At 52.8% G+C, this 12971-nt stretch overlaps 1 long non-coding RNA gene across 1 annotated transcript; it reads right to left on the bottom strand.

Moving 5' to 3' along the window:
- Positions 1–2539: 2539 nt before the first annotated feature.
- On the bottom strand, positions 2540–12614 carry LOC141156496 (uncharacterized). Its single transcript, XR_012247644.1, has 2 exons — positions 12463–12614; positions 2540–4223 (listed from the first exon to the last, which is right to left on the bottom strand). It is a non-coding gene; the product is annotated as an uncharacterized lncRNA (long non-coding RNA).
- Between the last annotated feature and the right edge of the window lie 357 nt (positions 12615–12971).

Below are 12971 nucleotides of genomic sequence, written 5' to 3' on the forward strand. Positions count from 1 at the left end.
CCATCCTCCCTTGGCACCCTGAGATGTCCCCCAGTGTATGACGTAACAGAAGAAAGTATTTTAGTGTGGATGAGGCCTCTATAACATAGCAGATATGCTCTAAACTACACTGCTCAAAAAAATAAAGGGAACACTTAAACAACAGAATAGAACTCCAAATAAATCAAACTTCTGTGAAATCAAACTGTCCACTTGAAGCAACACTGATTGACAATCAATTTCACATGCTGTTGTGCAAATGGAATAGACAATAGATGGAAATTATTGGCAATTATCAAGACACACTCAATAAAAGGAGTGGTTCTGCAGGTGGGGACCACAGACCACATCTCAGTACCAATGCTTTCTGGCTGATATTTTGGTCACTTTTGAATGTTGGATGTGCTTTCACACTCGTGGTAGCATGAGACGGACTCTACAGCCCACAAAAGTTGCTCAAGTAGTGCAGCTCATCCAGTATGGCACATCAATGCGAGCTGTGGCAAGAAGGATTGCTATGTCTATCAGCGTAGTGTCCAGAGGCTGGAGGTGCTACCAGGAGACAGGCCAGTACACCAGGAGACATGGAGGGGGCCGTAGGAGGGCAACAACCCAGCAGCTGAACCGCTACCTCCGCCTTTGTTTTAGGAGGAACAGGAGGCACACTGCCAGAGCCCTGCAAAATGACCTCCAGCATGCCACAAATGTGCATGTGTCTGCACAAACAGTAAGAAACCGACTCCATGAGGGTGGTATGAGGCCCGACCTCCACAGATGGGGGTTGTGCTCACAGCCCAACACCGTGCAGGACGCTTGGCATTTGCCACAGAACACCAGGATTGGCAAAGTCACCACTGGCACTCTGTGCTCTTCACAGATGAATGCAGGTTCACACTGAGCACATGTGACAGACATAACAGAGTCTGGAGACGACATGGAGAGTGATCTGCTGCCTGCAACATCCTTCAGCATGACCGGTTTAGCAGTGGGTCAGTAATGGTCTGGGGTGGCATTACTTTGGAGGGCCGCACAGTCCTCTATCTGCTCGCCAGAGGTAGCCTGACTGCCATTAGGTACAGAGATGAGATCCTCAGACCCCTTGTGAGACCATATGCTGGTGCGGTTGGCCCTGGGGTCCTCCTAATGCAGGACAATTCCAGACCTCATGTGGCTGGAGTGTGTCAGCAGTTCCTGCAAGATGAAGGCATTGAAGCTATGGACTGGCCGCCCGTTCCCCAGACCTGAATCCGATTGATCACATCTGGGACATCATGTCTCTTTCCATCCACCGTCACGTTGCACCACAGACTGTCCAGGAGTTGGCAGATGCTTTAGTCCAGGTCTGGGAGATCCCACAGGAGACCATCCGCAACCTCATCAGGAGCGTGCCCAGGCGTTGTAGGGAGGTCATACAGGCACGTGAAGGCCACACACAATACTGAGCCTCATTTTGACTTGTTTTAAGGACATTACATCAAAGTTGGATCAGCCTGTAGTGTGTTTTTCCACTTTAATTTTGGAGGCGACTCCAAATCCTGGCCTCCATTGGTTAATAAATTTGATTTCCATTGATGATTTTTGTGTGATTTTGTTGTCAGCACATTCAACTTTGTACAGAACAAAATATTTCATTCATTCCGATCTAGGATGTGTTATTTGAGTGTTCCCTTTGTTTTTTTGAGCAGTGTATTTCAAACTGAGACGCACATCTCCGGTTATATTCTAGATAACAGCCTTTCTGCTCTGCTATCTGCAGCATGTGGTCGGCGGCACAGCACACACTCTCTAGTACTGTCCTCACGTGTGGTCAAGGGCACAGCAGACACTCTCTAGTGCCGTTCTCACGTGTGGTCAAGGGCACAGCAGGCACTCTCTAGTACCATCCTCAATTGTGGTCAAGGGCACAGCAAGCACCATCTAGTACCGTCCTCACGTGTGGTCTAGGGCACGGCCAGCATAATCTAGTAACGTCCAGTCCTATGGATGTCACTGGTCTTCATCCGACACAATCCTCCTTCTCCGCTTCATGTGGATTACACATCCAACGTCAGCCACACAGCCTCTGCCATCACACTCCTGCGCAGGAACACTTCTCTGCTCTGTGGGGGAAAAGGCAGAGAGAAGTGCGCCTACACAGGAGTGCAATGAAAGACACTGTCTGGATGATGTAGGGCACGTCCTCCACTTGTTGAAAGAAGGACGGCAATCTCAGGAAGAGGAGGCGCCGGATTAACACTAGAGAAACCCATTGGGACGGGACCGCCCTGCAGGCGAGTCTAATATAATTTTTTTTTTACGTTATGCAGATCGGCTTTGGGACTTATATACAGCATTCTAGGGCATACAGGTGGTGGTCGTACTTTATATGGGGAAAACCAGGTGACAGATCCCCTTTAAGCAGGTTTTCATCTATGCAGCTTGTACAAGTGAACTTCATTGTTTCAAAAGTGGGTTACCGGTCTAAGCCATGTTATTATAGTACCTTTTACATGGTTTACACAGATGCATCATGGGCTTTTCCTGCCCTATGAGTAAAATGAAAGGCTAAAATACAATGTGGAAACTTAATCAGAAATGTTTTATTTACATTCAGAACAGAAACAAATAACCATTACCACAGAAATCTCAAACATTTAATTGTAGAAATAACATTTTAACATTATGTATAGAAATAATTCTAATTTTATAAAAGGTCATTTATGGGAGGATTGTGGGTAAGGTTTTTGGCTTTGCCCCAACCCCTCAGCCTGCCTCCGGTGTCTGATGTTTCAGCGTCCTGGAACGGAGATCATGATGCCTGCTTTGGATAGCAAATCAATAGCCTTGAAAAACCCGGGAATAAGAGAAGGGGGTCTTTGGGGAAATTGGTCTCGAATATAAGGCAGCATGGAAAATTCTATTTTGTGGCTGTAGTCGACAACATCTCAGACCCAAGCATTGTTGACTACTGAGAGCCACTCATCCCAGAACCAAAGGAGACGGCCATCCACCCTCAGAAACATCTCAGGTGGGAACACCGCGTCATACCGAAGAGAATCTGCTAGATCCGTACTGGCGCTGGCGAGTTCGTTGATGCCAGGAGGGGGCTAGCCTAAAGGAAGGTCTCTTTTCCTGGCGGGCCAGAGAGTTGTCCTTTTGGCTGCTATTCTACACTGAAAATTTCCGAAAGTACGAAAAAAAACTGGACTGTGCGTCTCTTGGGAGGAGGGCATTTGGCCCTCTGTTGCGGAAACAAAATACTCTTACCCCCTATGGCATTAGAGATCATCTTATCTAGCTCTTCGAAAAGACAGGAGCCCTGGAAGGTGAGGCTGGTGGACCTTTTGGAAGCTGAATCCACGTTCCATGATTTCAGCTATGAGGCCATGTGGATGGTGATGTTGCCGTCTGCCAGGTCTGAATAGGCGGCTGCAGGGGGGGCACACTCTCTTTATAGGCAGTGAGGAGCTCCTGGGGAGATCACATTGTGGGCAGACTGCAGTCCTGGCAGAGGGACCAGGTCTGACCTGAAAGAAACCTTTTGTTACAGGAGAAACATGCAAAATGAGACTCCCTGGGGTTAGGTATAGAGAGAAAAGAAAGAAACAGATGCTAGAGGGGAGCTAGGCTGTGGATAAAGAGCTGCCCCCGGTGGCAGAGGTTACTCAGACACTGCATCCTGAAGACCTTGAGAGGCTGAAGGTGGCGGTGATCCGTCAGAAACAGGCAATGAGGCAGCAGAGTTCAGGTGAGCTGCGGCAGTGTTATAAACTGGCGACAGAAAGATGGCGCCGAGTAGAAGGAGGAGAAAGAGGCAGTAACAGGAAAAACACGTGCAGGGATCGTGCGCACCAGAATGCAAAGTGTTCCCTGATAGGTGGAGGGCAGAAAGCGCTGGAGAGCCGGTGTGCGTGATTGTTTAGGCTGCTAGGGGTGTGGCCCGGCCACCGGAGAAAGGCTAGACTGAAGTCTGGATTTTTTAAAAGAGGTGCCGCAGGAGCCTCTGGAAAACGTGGAGGTGGCGAATCGAGCACCCTCACTGCCTGGTAGGATATATCTATAGTGAAGAACCTGAATCCTTCTTCGCAGACCGATGATGAAGCTGAGCATGAGATAACCTGATCCTTCTGGATCTGGGGGGCGAGCGGGCAGAAGATTAGTGCCAAGGACAGTCTGCCAGGGAATCCCAAACACTCTTGTTGTGTTAGGGTCCTGCCTCGTAGACCACAGAGGATACAGTAGTGAAACAATTCCACTGTCGCCCTCTGAAAGAAAAAGGGGAATCATTAATTAAAAAAAAAAAACCTACGGCTACAAGCACATTGCGTTCTGTGTCCCAGTCGGGGTATACGTCCGAAATCCCCAGCAAAACAGGGTCTGACGTATGCGCTGACGGGAGCCATAGACTGCAATGGTGATGGCAGAGCGAACATGCACTTTTTTCGGGAGTGTACGCCTAGAGGAGGCGGACTCTCAGACACAGTAGACGTATGCCCCGACGGCGACACAGAACGCAATGTGAAAACACCCTAGGGTAGAGATGGGCCTGGGTCCAGACTCATGTCTGCCTCCTACTGACACTAAGCTAAAACGGATTCGCTTCATGCCAGTTGATGATGCACCCTTCTGGGAAAGAGCTAAGCTTTTTTTGCCTAGTGTCAGCAACATACACCAATGGTTTTTTGTGTCCCCCAATGAAACATTAACCCACCACCCCAAATCCCCACAGCATTAATCCCCCCACATCAACCAGAGGGCCCCAAAGCATAAACCCCCACCCCAAATCCCAGCAGACTGCCCTCTACAAACATTATCCCCCCCCCACTCCAGAGGCCCCAAAAGCATGCACCATCCCCCACAGGAATGCACCATCATCCCGCCCCCCCCCTTCCCCAGAGCCCTCACAGGCGTGCACCATCATTCCGCCCCCCCTTCCCCAGAGCCCCCACAGGTGTGCACTATCATTCCGCCCCCCCTTCCCCAGAGCCCCCACAGGTGTGCACTATCATTCCGCCCCCCTTTCCCCAGAGCCCCCACAGGCGTGCACCATCATCACCCCCCCTTCCCCAGAGCCCCCACAAACCCCCCAAAGCATGCCCTCAGAGCCCCCATAAACCCCCCAAAGCATGCCCCCCAGAGCCCCTACAAACCTCCCAGAGCATCCCCCCCAGAGCCCCCACAAACCCGCAGCATGCCCTCCCAGAGCCCCCACCAGCCCACAGCATACCCCCCCAGAGCCCCAGCATGCCCCCCCAGATCATCCCCACAGAGCACCCAGAGCCCGCAGCATGTCCCCAGAGCCCCCAGCATCCCCCACATAGCCACCACCAGCCCCCAAGCGTGCATCCCACCCAGAGCCCCCACAAACCCGCAGCATCCCCCCAGAGCCCCCACAAAATTCCCCCAGAGCACCCACAAAACCGCAGCATCCCCCCCAGAATGCCCCCACAAACCTGCAGCATCCCCCCCAGAGGCCCCAGCATGCACCTACAAACCCGCAGCACCCCCCCCCGAGGCCCCAGCATGCGCCCACAAACTCGCAGCACCCCCCCCCAGAGTGTCACGCTGTCTCTGTATACTGGAGGTAGGGGGCCTAAGCTGACCCTAAGCTGGGGCCCTGACTAATCCCTCAACCTGGAGGTACTGTTAAAGGTACAGAGGTCCAGGCCGCCAGCGTAACCCCTACCTCCTGAGGATCCCTGCACCTAAGTAATCTAGTCCTGAGAAGGACCCCGATCACAACAAAAGGGGACAAGTAATAATATGCCCACACACAGTACTTAGACGAACGAGACAGTACAAGGGAAAAACCAAAACCACCTTGCATACAAAAACTACACAACTACAACAGAGGGAAAACCAACGGGAAAGGAGATAAATGATAAAGCGAGGAAGGGAAAAAACTCTCCGAATACACTTATCTCTGAAACTCCAAATACCACGATCCGCTCTGTTAGTCTGCATGAAATGCTTTCACCGACACTTCCCTAACAGACCAGCAGGCATTTGAAGGAGTCTCACTACAGCAGCATTGATTGCAGCTGGGCGAGGCTGGACCTCGTCTAGCACAGAGAGAGAGAGAATTAACTCCCTCACTGCCGAAAAACACAAAGCACCAAAAAGTCAGCTGCGAGAAGTCAGGCTGTGTAATCGTGACGATCTTCGTGGCGACACACCCGTGACAGTACCCCCCCTTCTACGAGGGGCCTCCGGACCCTCAGGGCCAGGTTTATCCGGGTGAGTCGTGTGGAAGGCCCGAACTAATCGGTCTGCGTTAATATCCGACGCAGGAACCCACATCCTCTCCTCAGGACCATACCCTTTCCAATGAACCAGGTACTGAAGGGACCGGCGATTAAAGCGTGAATCGATGACCCTCGATACCTGGAACTCCAAGTTACCATTGACCACCACTGGAGGGGGAGGTAAAGGTGACGGTACCACCGGCGCCACATACCTCTTAAGCAACGATCTGTGGAACACGTTGTGAATTTTAAACGTAGGGGGGAGGTCAAGACGGAATGCCACCGGATTAATTATAGAACTGATTCTGTACGGCCCGATGAACCTGGGACCCAGTTTCCAGGAGGGAACCTTAAGTTTTATATTCCTGGTAGACAACCATACCCGATCGTTCACACTTAGGTCCGGACCAGACACTCTCCTCCTATCAGCCATACGTTTGTATCGGTTCCCCATAGTATTCAGATTCTTCAGCACCCCTCTCCATACTGAAGCGAGTGATGAGGAAAATCGTTCCTCCTCAGGAACCCCCGAAGAGCCCCCCCTACTGAAAGTACAAAACTGGGGGTGAAAACCATATGCCCCAAAAAACAGGGACTTACCAGTGGACTCGCTCCGCCTATTATTAAGAGCAAACTCTGCCAGAGGTAAGAAAGAAGCCCAGTCCTCCTGGTTCTCTGACACAAAACACCGGAGATATGTCTCCAAGCTCTGGTTCATTCGTTCCGTCTGACCATTGGTCTGAGGATGAAAAGCCGATGAGAACGACAAATGCATCCCCCGCCGTGCACAAAACGCCTTCCAGAACTTGGACACAAACTGAGACCCCCGATCAGACACCACCTCGGAGGGTACCCCGTGAAGCCTCACAATCTCCCCAATGAACACCTGCGCAAGAGTTTTAGCATTAGGGAGAGCAGGAAGAGCGATAAAATGTGCCATCTTGCTGAACCTGTCCACTACAATGAGTATGACCGTTTTACCCGAAGACGGAGGGAGGTCCGTAATAAAGTCCATAGACAGATGAGTCCAAGGACGCTCCGGGATCTTCAAAGGTAAGAGGGCCCCAGACGGACGGGTATGTGAGGTCTTAGAGCGCGCACAAACCCCACAGGACGCGACAAAAGTTACCACCTCCTTATGTAAGTTAGGCCACCAAAACCGACGCGAGAGGAGATCCACAGTTGCTTTACTCCCCGGGTGTCCTGCAAAAACTGAGTTATGGTGTGCCTCGATCACCTTTTGTCGCAACTGATCTGGAACAAACAGTCTCCCCGGAGGTCCAACAGGGGCGTCCCCCTGAGCCTCCAATACCTCCTCCTCCAGCTCAGAGCATACTGCCGAAACCACCACCCCCTCCTGAAGGATAGGAATCGGGTCGTCCGTATTCCCGGCCCCAGGGAAACTACGAGATAAGGCATCCGCCTTTACATTTTTTGACCCAGGACGATATGTAACGACAAAATTAAACCTGGTAAAAAACAATGACCACCTAGCTTGTCTGGGATTCAGACGTTTCGCGGACTCCAGATATAGCAGGTTCTTGTGATCGGTGATAACGGTGACCGGATGGACTGCCCCCTCCAAAAAATGGCGCCACTCCTCAAAAGCTAACTTAATGGCCAAGAGTTCCCTATTGCCGACATCGTAATTCCTCTCAGCGGACGACAATTTTTTAGAGAAAAAGGCGCACGGATGCCACTTACCAGGGGACGAACCTTGTGACAATACTGCTCCCACCCCTACCTCGGAAGCGTCTACCTCTACAATGAATGGCTGTGACGCATCAGGTTGAATGAGTATGGGTGCCGAGGCAAAACATTTTTTCAAGGAGGAGAATGCTTGACAAGCCTTGTCAGACCACCTAGAAAAATCCGTCCCCTTTTTAGTCATGTCTGTGAGAGGCTTAACCATGGACGAGAAATTACGAATGAACTTCCGGTAATAATTAGCAAACCCCAGGAAACGTTGTAGTGCCTTAAGATTCTCTGGCCGATCCCACTCAAGAACTGCCCGCACTTTCCCAGGGTCCATACGAAAACCGGACGCTGAAACCAGGAAGCCTAAAAACTGGAGTTCCTGTACGGCGAACACACACTTTTCCCATTTGGCATACAGTTTATTATCCCGCAAGATCTGTAACACCTGCCTAACGTGCTCCTGATGAGACACCAGATCCGGCGAGTAAATTAAGATATCATCCAGATATATGACAACAAACTGTCCCACCAGGCGGCGAAAAATGTCATTAACAAAGTGTTGGAACACCGCCGGGGCATTAGTCAGACCGAATGGCATGACAAGGTTCTCATAATGCCCCTCCGGAGTGTTAAACGCCGTCTTCCACTTATCCCCCTCCTTCATCCTAATCAGATTGTACGCCCCCCTGAGATCCAACTTAGAGAACCATTTGGCGCCCACGATCTGATTAAAGAGATCGGGAATAAGTGGGAGTGGATACGGATCTCGGACCGTAATCCGATTAAGTTCACGGAAATCCAGGCAAGGGCGTAGGCCTCCATCTTTCTTCTTAACAAAGAAGAACCCCGCAGCCACCGGTGAAGATGAAGGTCTAATATGCCCCTTAGCCAGACTTTCTGAAATATAATCCTTCATGGCCTGCCTCTCAGGACCAGAAAGGTTATACAACCTAGCTTTAGGTAACTTGGCCTCAGGGAGCAGTTTTACAGAACAGTCATACTCGCGATGAGGAGGTAGTTCCTGACACCCTTTCTCCGAGAATACATCCTCAAAGTCCGCCAGAAATGGAGGTAAGACCCAAGGAGTAACCGCACCGATGACCGTGTTCATGCAGTTTTTATTACAGAATTTACTCCATTGGCTTATCTCTCTGGTTTGCCAATTAATAACCGGGTTATGCTTAGTTAACCAAGGAAGGCCCAACACTATAGGAGTGGGAAGACCCTCCAACACGTAGCAAGACAACAGTTCTTTATGTATCGCCTCCACTTGAAGTTTTACGTCATGCACAGCTTGCAAAAAACTTCCCTGACCGAGAGGCCTGGCATCGATCGAGAATATGGGGATGGGTTTAGCCAACTCACTCAATCGCATACCTTGAACCCGGGCAAACCGAGCATCAACCAGATTAGCCCCGGCCCCACTATCCAGAAGAACAGATATCCTCTCAGTTCTCGTACCCACCACCACCTCCGCCGGTACGAGAAACTGAGACGAACCTAGGGACGAAATACCTACTCCCAGATTGCCGTCCACCACACAACCTGGGATCAACAGTTTTCCGACGACTCTTCACTCTGCAAGGGACGGGATGGACACCCCCCAATAAAATGTCCCTTTCTCCCGCAGAAGAAACACCTTCCTGTCTTATGGCGCACCACCGGTCCCCTCCCCCGAAATGATGTCCCTCCTAATTGCATAGGCTCCTCTGGACTGACCAGGGGAACCACCATATGAGGGGACCTTGTAGGAGGTGGAGTCATCACAGGGGGTAGAGTTATCCCGCACCTCTCCCGAAGCCGTCTGTCAACGCGAATAGCAAGGGCCATAGCGGCTTCCAGTGACGCGGGAGAGTCATACTGTGCCAACACATCCTGTAATTTGTCGGATAAACCTTGACAAAACTGGCTCCTAAGAGCCGGGTCATTCCACTGGGTGTCCGTGGCCCACCTACGGAACTCCGAACAGAATTCCTCCGCCGGACGATCTCCCTGCTGAATCCTACGTAACTTAGACTCAGCAAGGGAGATCCGATCTGGGTCATCATATACGAGTCCCAGAGCAGCGAAAAACCTATCCACTGACTGGAGAGCCGGGGAGCCTGGGGGAAGAGAGAACGCCCAAGATTGTGGGTCCCCTTGTAGGAGCGAGATGACAATTCCCACCCTTTGTTCTTCACTCCCCGATGACCGAGGCCGCAGCCGAAAGTACAACTTGCATGCCTCCCGGAAAACAAAAAACTTGTCCCGCCCCCCAGTGAACCTGTCAGGGAGAGCTACTTTAGGTTCTGGTCCGGCTTGCTCCTGAGGATACAAAACCTTGGACCTAACGTCCGCCAGCTCCATGGACAAACTCTGCAACTGCCGAGCTAGACCGGCTACTGGATCCATGGTAGCTGGAGAAAAACTAAGTGGTCGGTGAAAATGTCACGCTGTCTCTGTATACTGGAGGTAGGGGGCCTAAGCTGACCCTAAGCTGGGGCCCTGACTAATCCCTCAACCTGGAGGTACTGTTAAAGGTACAGAGGTCCAGGCCGCCAGCGTAACCCCTACCTCCTGAGGATCCCTGCACCTAAGTAATCTAGTCCTGAGAAGGACCCCGATCACAACAAAAGGGGACAAGTAATAATATGCCCACACACAGTACTTAGACGAACGAGACAGTACAAGGGAAAAACCAAAACCACCTTGCATACAAAAACTACACAACTACAACAGAGGGAACACCAACGGGAAAGGAGATAAATGATAAAGCGAGGAAGGGAAAAAACTCTCCGAATACACTTATCTCTGAAACTCCAAATACCACGATCCGCTCTGTTAGTCTGCATGAAATGCTTTCACCGACACTTCCCTAACAGACCAGCAGGCATTTGAAGGAGTCTCACTACAGCAGCATTGATTGCAGCTGGGCGAGGCTGGACCTCGTCTAGCACAGAGAGAGAGAGAATTAACTCCCTCACTGCCGAAAAACACAAAGCACCAAAAAGTCAGCTGCGAGAAGTCAGGCTGTGTAATCGTGACGATCTTCGTGGCGACACACCCGTGACACAGAGGCCCCAGCATGCGCCCACAAACTCGCAGCACCCCCCCCCAGAGGCCCCAGCATGCACCCACAAACCCGCAGCATGCCCCAGAGCCCACAGCATGCCCCCACAAACCCGCAGCATCCCCCCCAGAGCCCACAGCATGCCCCCACAGAGCCCACAGCAAGCCCCCACAAACCCGCAGCATCCCCCCCAGAGCCCACAGCAAGCCCCCACAAACCCGCAGCATCCCCCCTCAAACCCGCAGCATCCCCCCCAGAGCCCACAGCAAGCCCCCACAAACCCGCAGCATCCCCCCCAGAGCCCACAGCAAGCCCCCACAAACCCGCAGCATCCACCCACAGCATGCCCCAGAGCCACAAGCCCGCAGCATGCCCCCAGCATCCCCACACAGCACCCAGAGCCCGCAGCATCCCCCACATAGCCACCACCAGCCCCCAAGCGTGCATCCTACCCAGACTCCCCACAAACCCACAGCATCCACCCACGAGCCACCACAAGCCCGCAGCATCCACCGAGAGCCACCACAAGCCCGCAGCATCCACCCGAGGCCCCAGCATGCCCCCACAAACCACCAGCATCTCCCCAGAGCCACCAGTTGCCCCCAGCATCCCCACAGAGCCACCAGTTGCCCCCAGCATCCCCCCAGAGCCACCAGTTGCCTCCAGCATCCCCCAAGAGCCAGCAGCATCCTCCCAGAGCCATCAGTTGCCCCAGCATCCCCCCAGAGCCAGCAGCATCCCCCCAGAGCCACCAGTTGCCAGCAGCATCTCCCCAAAGCCACCAGTTGCCAGCAGCATCCCCCCAGAGCCACCAGTTGCCCCCAGCATCCCCCCAGAGCCAGCACCAGCATCCCCCCCAGAGCCAGCACCAGCCACCAGCATCCCCCCCAGAGCCACCAGCATCCCCCCCAGAGCCAGCACCAGCCACCAGCACCCCCCCAGAGCCACCAGCATCCCCCCCAGAGCCAGCACCAGCCACCAGCACCCCCCCCCAGAACCAGCACCAGCATCCCCCCCAGAGCCAGCACCAGCCACCAGCATCCCCCCAGAGCCAGCACCCCCCCAGAGCCAGCACCAGTATCCCCCCCAGAGCCACCAGCATCCCCCCAGAGCCAGCACCAGCCACCAGCATCCCCCCCAGAGCCACCAGCATCCCCCCAGAGCCACCACCAGCCCACAGCACGCCCCCTCAGAGCACACAGCATGCCCCCAGCATCCCCACAAGCCCGCAGAATCCCCACAGAGCCACCACCAGTCCGCAGCATCCACCCACAGACCACCCAGAGCATGCAGCATGCCCCCCAACGTCCCCACCAGACTGCAGAATCCCCACAGAGCCACCACCAGTAAGCAGAATCCCCAGAGTCCGCAGCATGCCCCCACAAGCCCGCAGCATGCCCCAACAGACCACCAAGAGCACCCACAGACCACCCAGCATCCCCCCAGAGCCCCCCAAAGACCACCCAGAGCAAGCAGCATGCCCCAGCATCCCCACAAGCCCGCAGCACTGACCTCCTCCTGCAGCTTCTCCGGCTACTGTGTCATTCTCTGTAAAAGACTATGGCGTCTTGTGCTAAATTAGAACACGCCCAAAATGCACAATCTGTACACGCCCCCCGGAAATGACGTCATACCTGGAAGGAGCCCATACATTCTAGCGTTTACCAACCTGATATTAGGCAGGTGCGCTCTGGGTTGAGCCTAAAATCTATGGCCGCTTTCCAGGTCTTGACTACAGCTCATACATTCTAGCTGGCTCACTAGTGAAGACGCTAGAATCTATGGGCTGTAGTCAGGACCTGGAAGGAGCCCATAGATTCTGGAAGATAGCAGAATGTATGGGCTCCTGTCAGGTATATATTATTGGAGACAGCAGAATGTATGGGCTTCTACCAGGTATTTATTATTGGAGGCAGCAGAATGTATGGGCTCCTACCAGGTATATATTATTGGAGCCAGCAGAATGTATGGTCTCCTGTCAGGTATATATTATTGGAAGCAGCAGAATCTATGGGCTCCTG

The sequence above is a fragment of the Phyllobates terribilis genome, unplaced genomic scaffold (genome assembly GCF_046119375.1).
Source record: "Phyllobates terribilis strain yellow unplaced genomic scaffold, ASM4611937v1 Scaffold_8__6_contigs__length_399053987, whole genome shotgun sequence".
Taxonomy (NCBI): Eukaryota; Metazoa; Chordata; class Amphibia; order Anura; family Dendrobatidae; genus Phyllobates; species Phyllobates terribilis.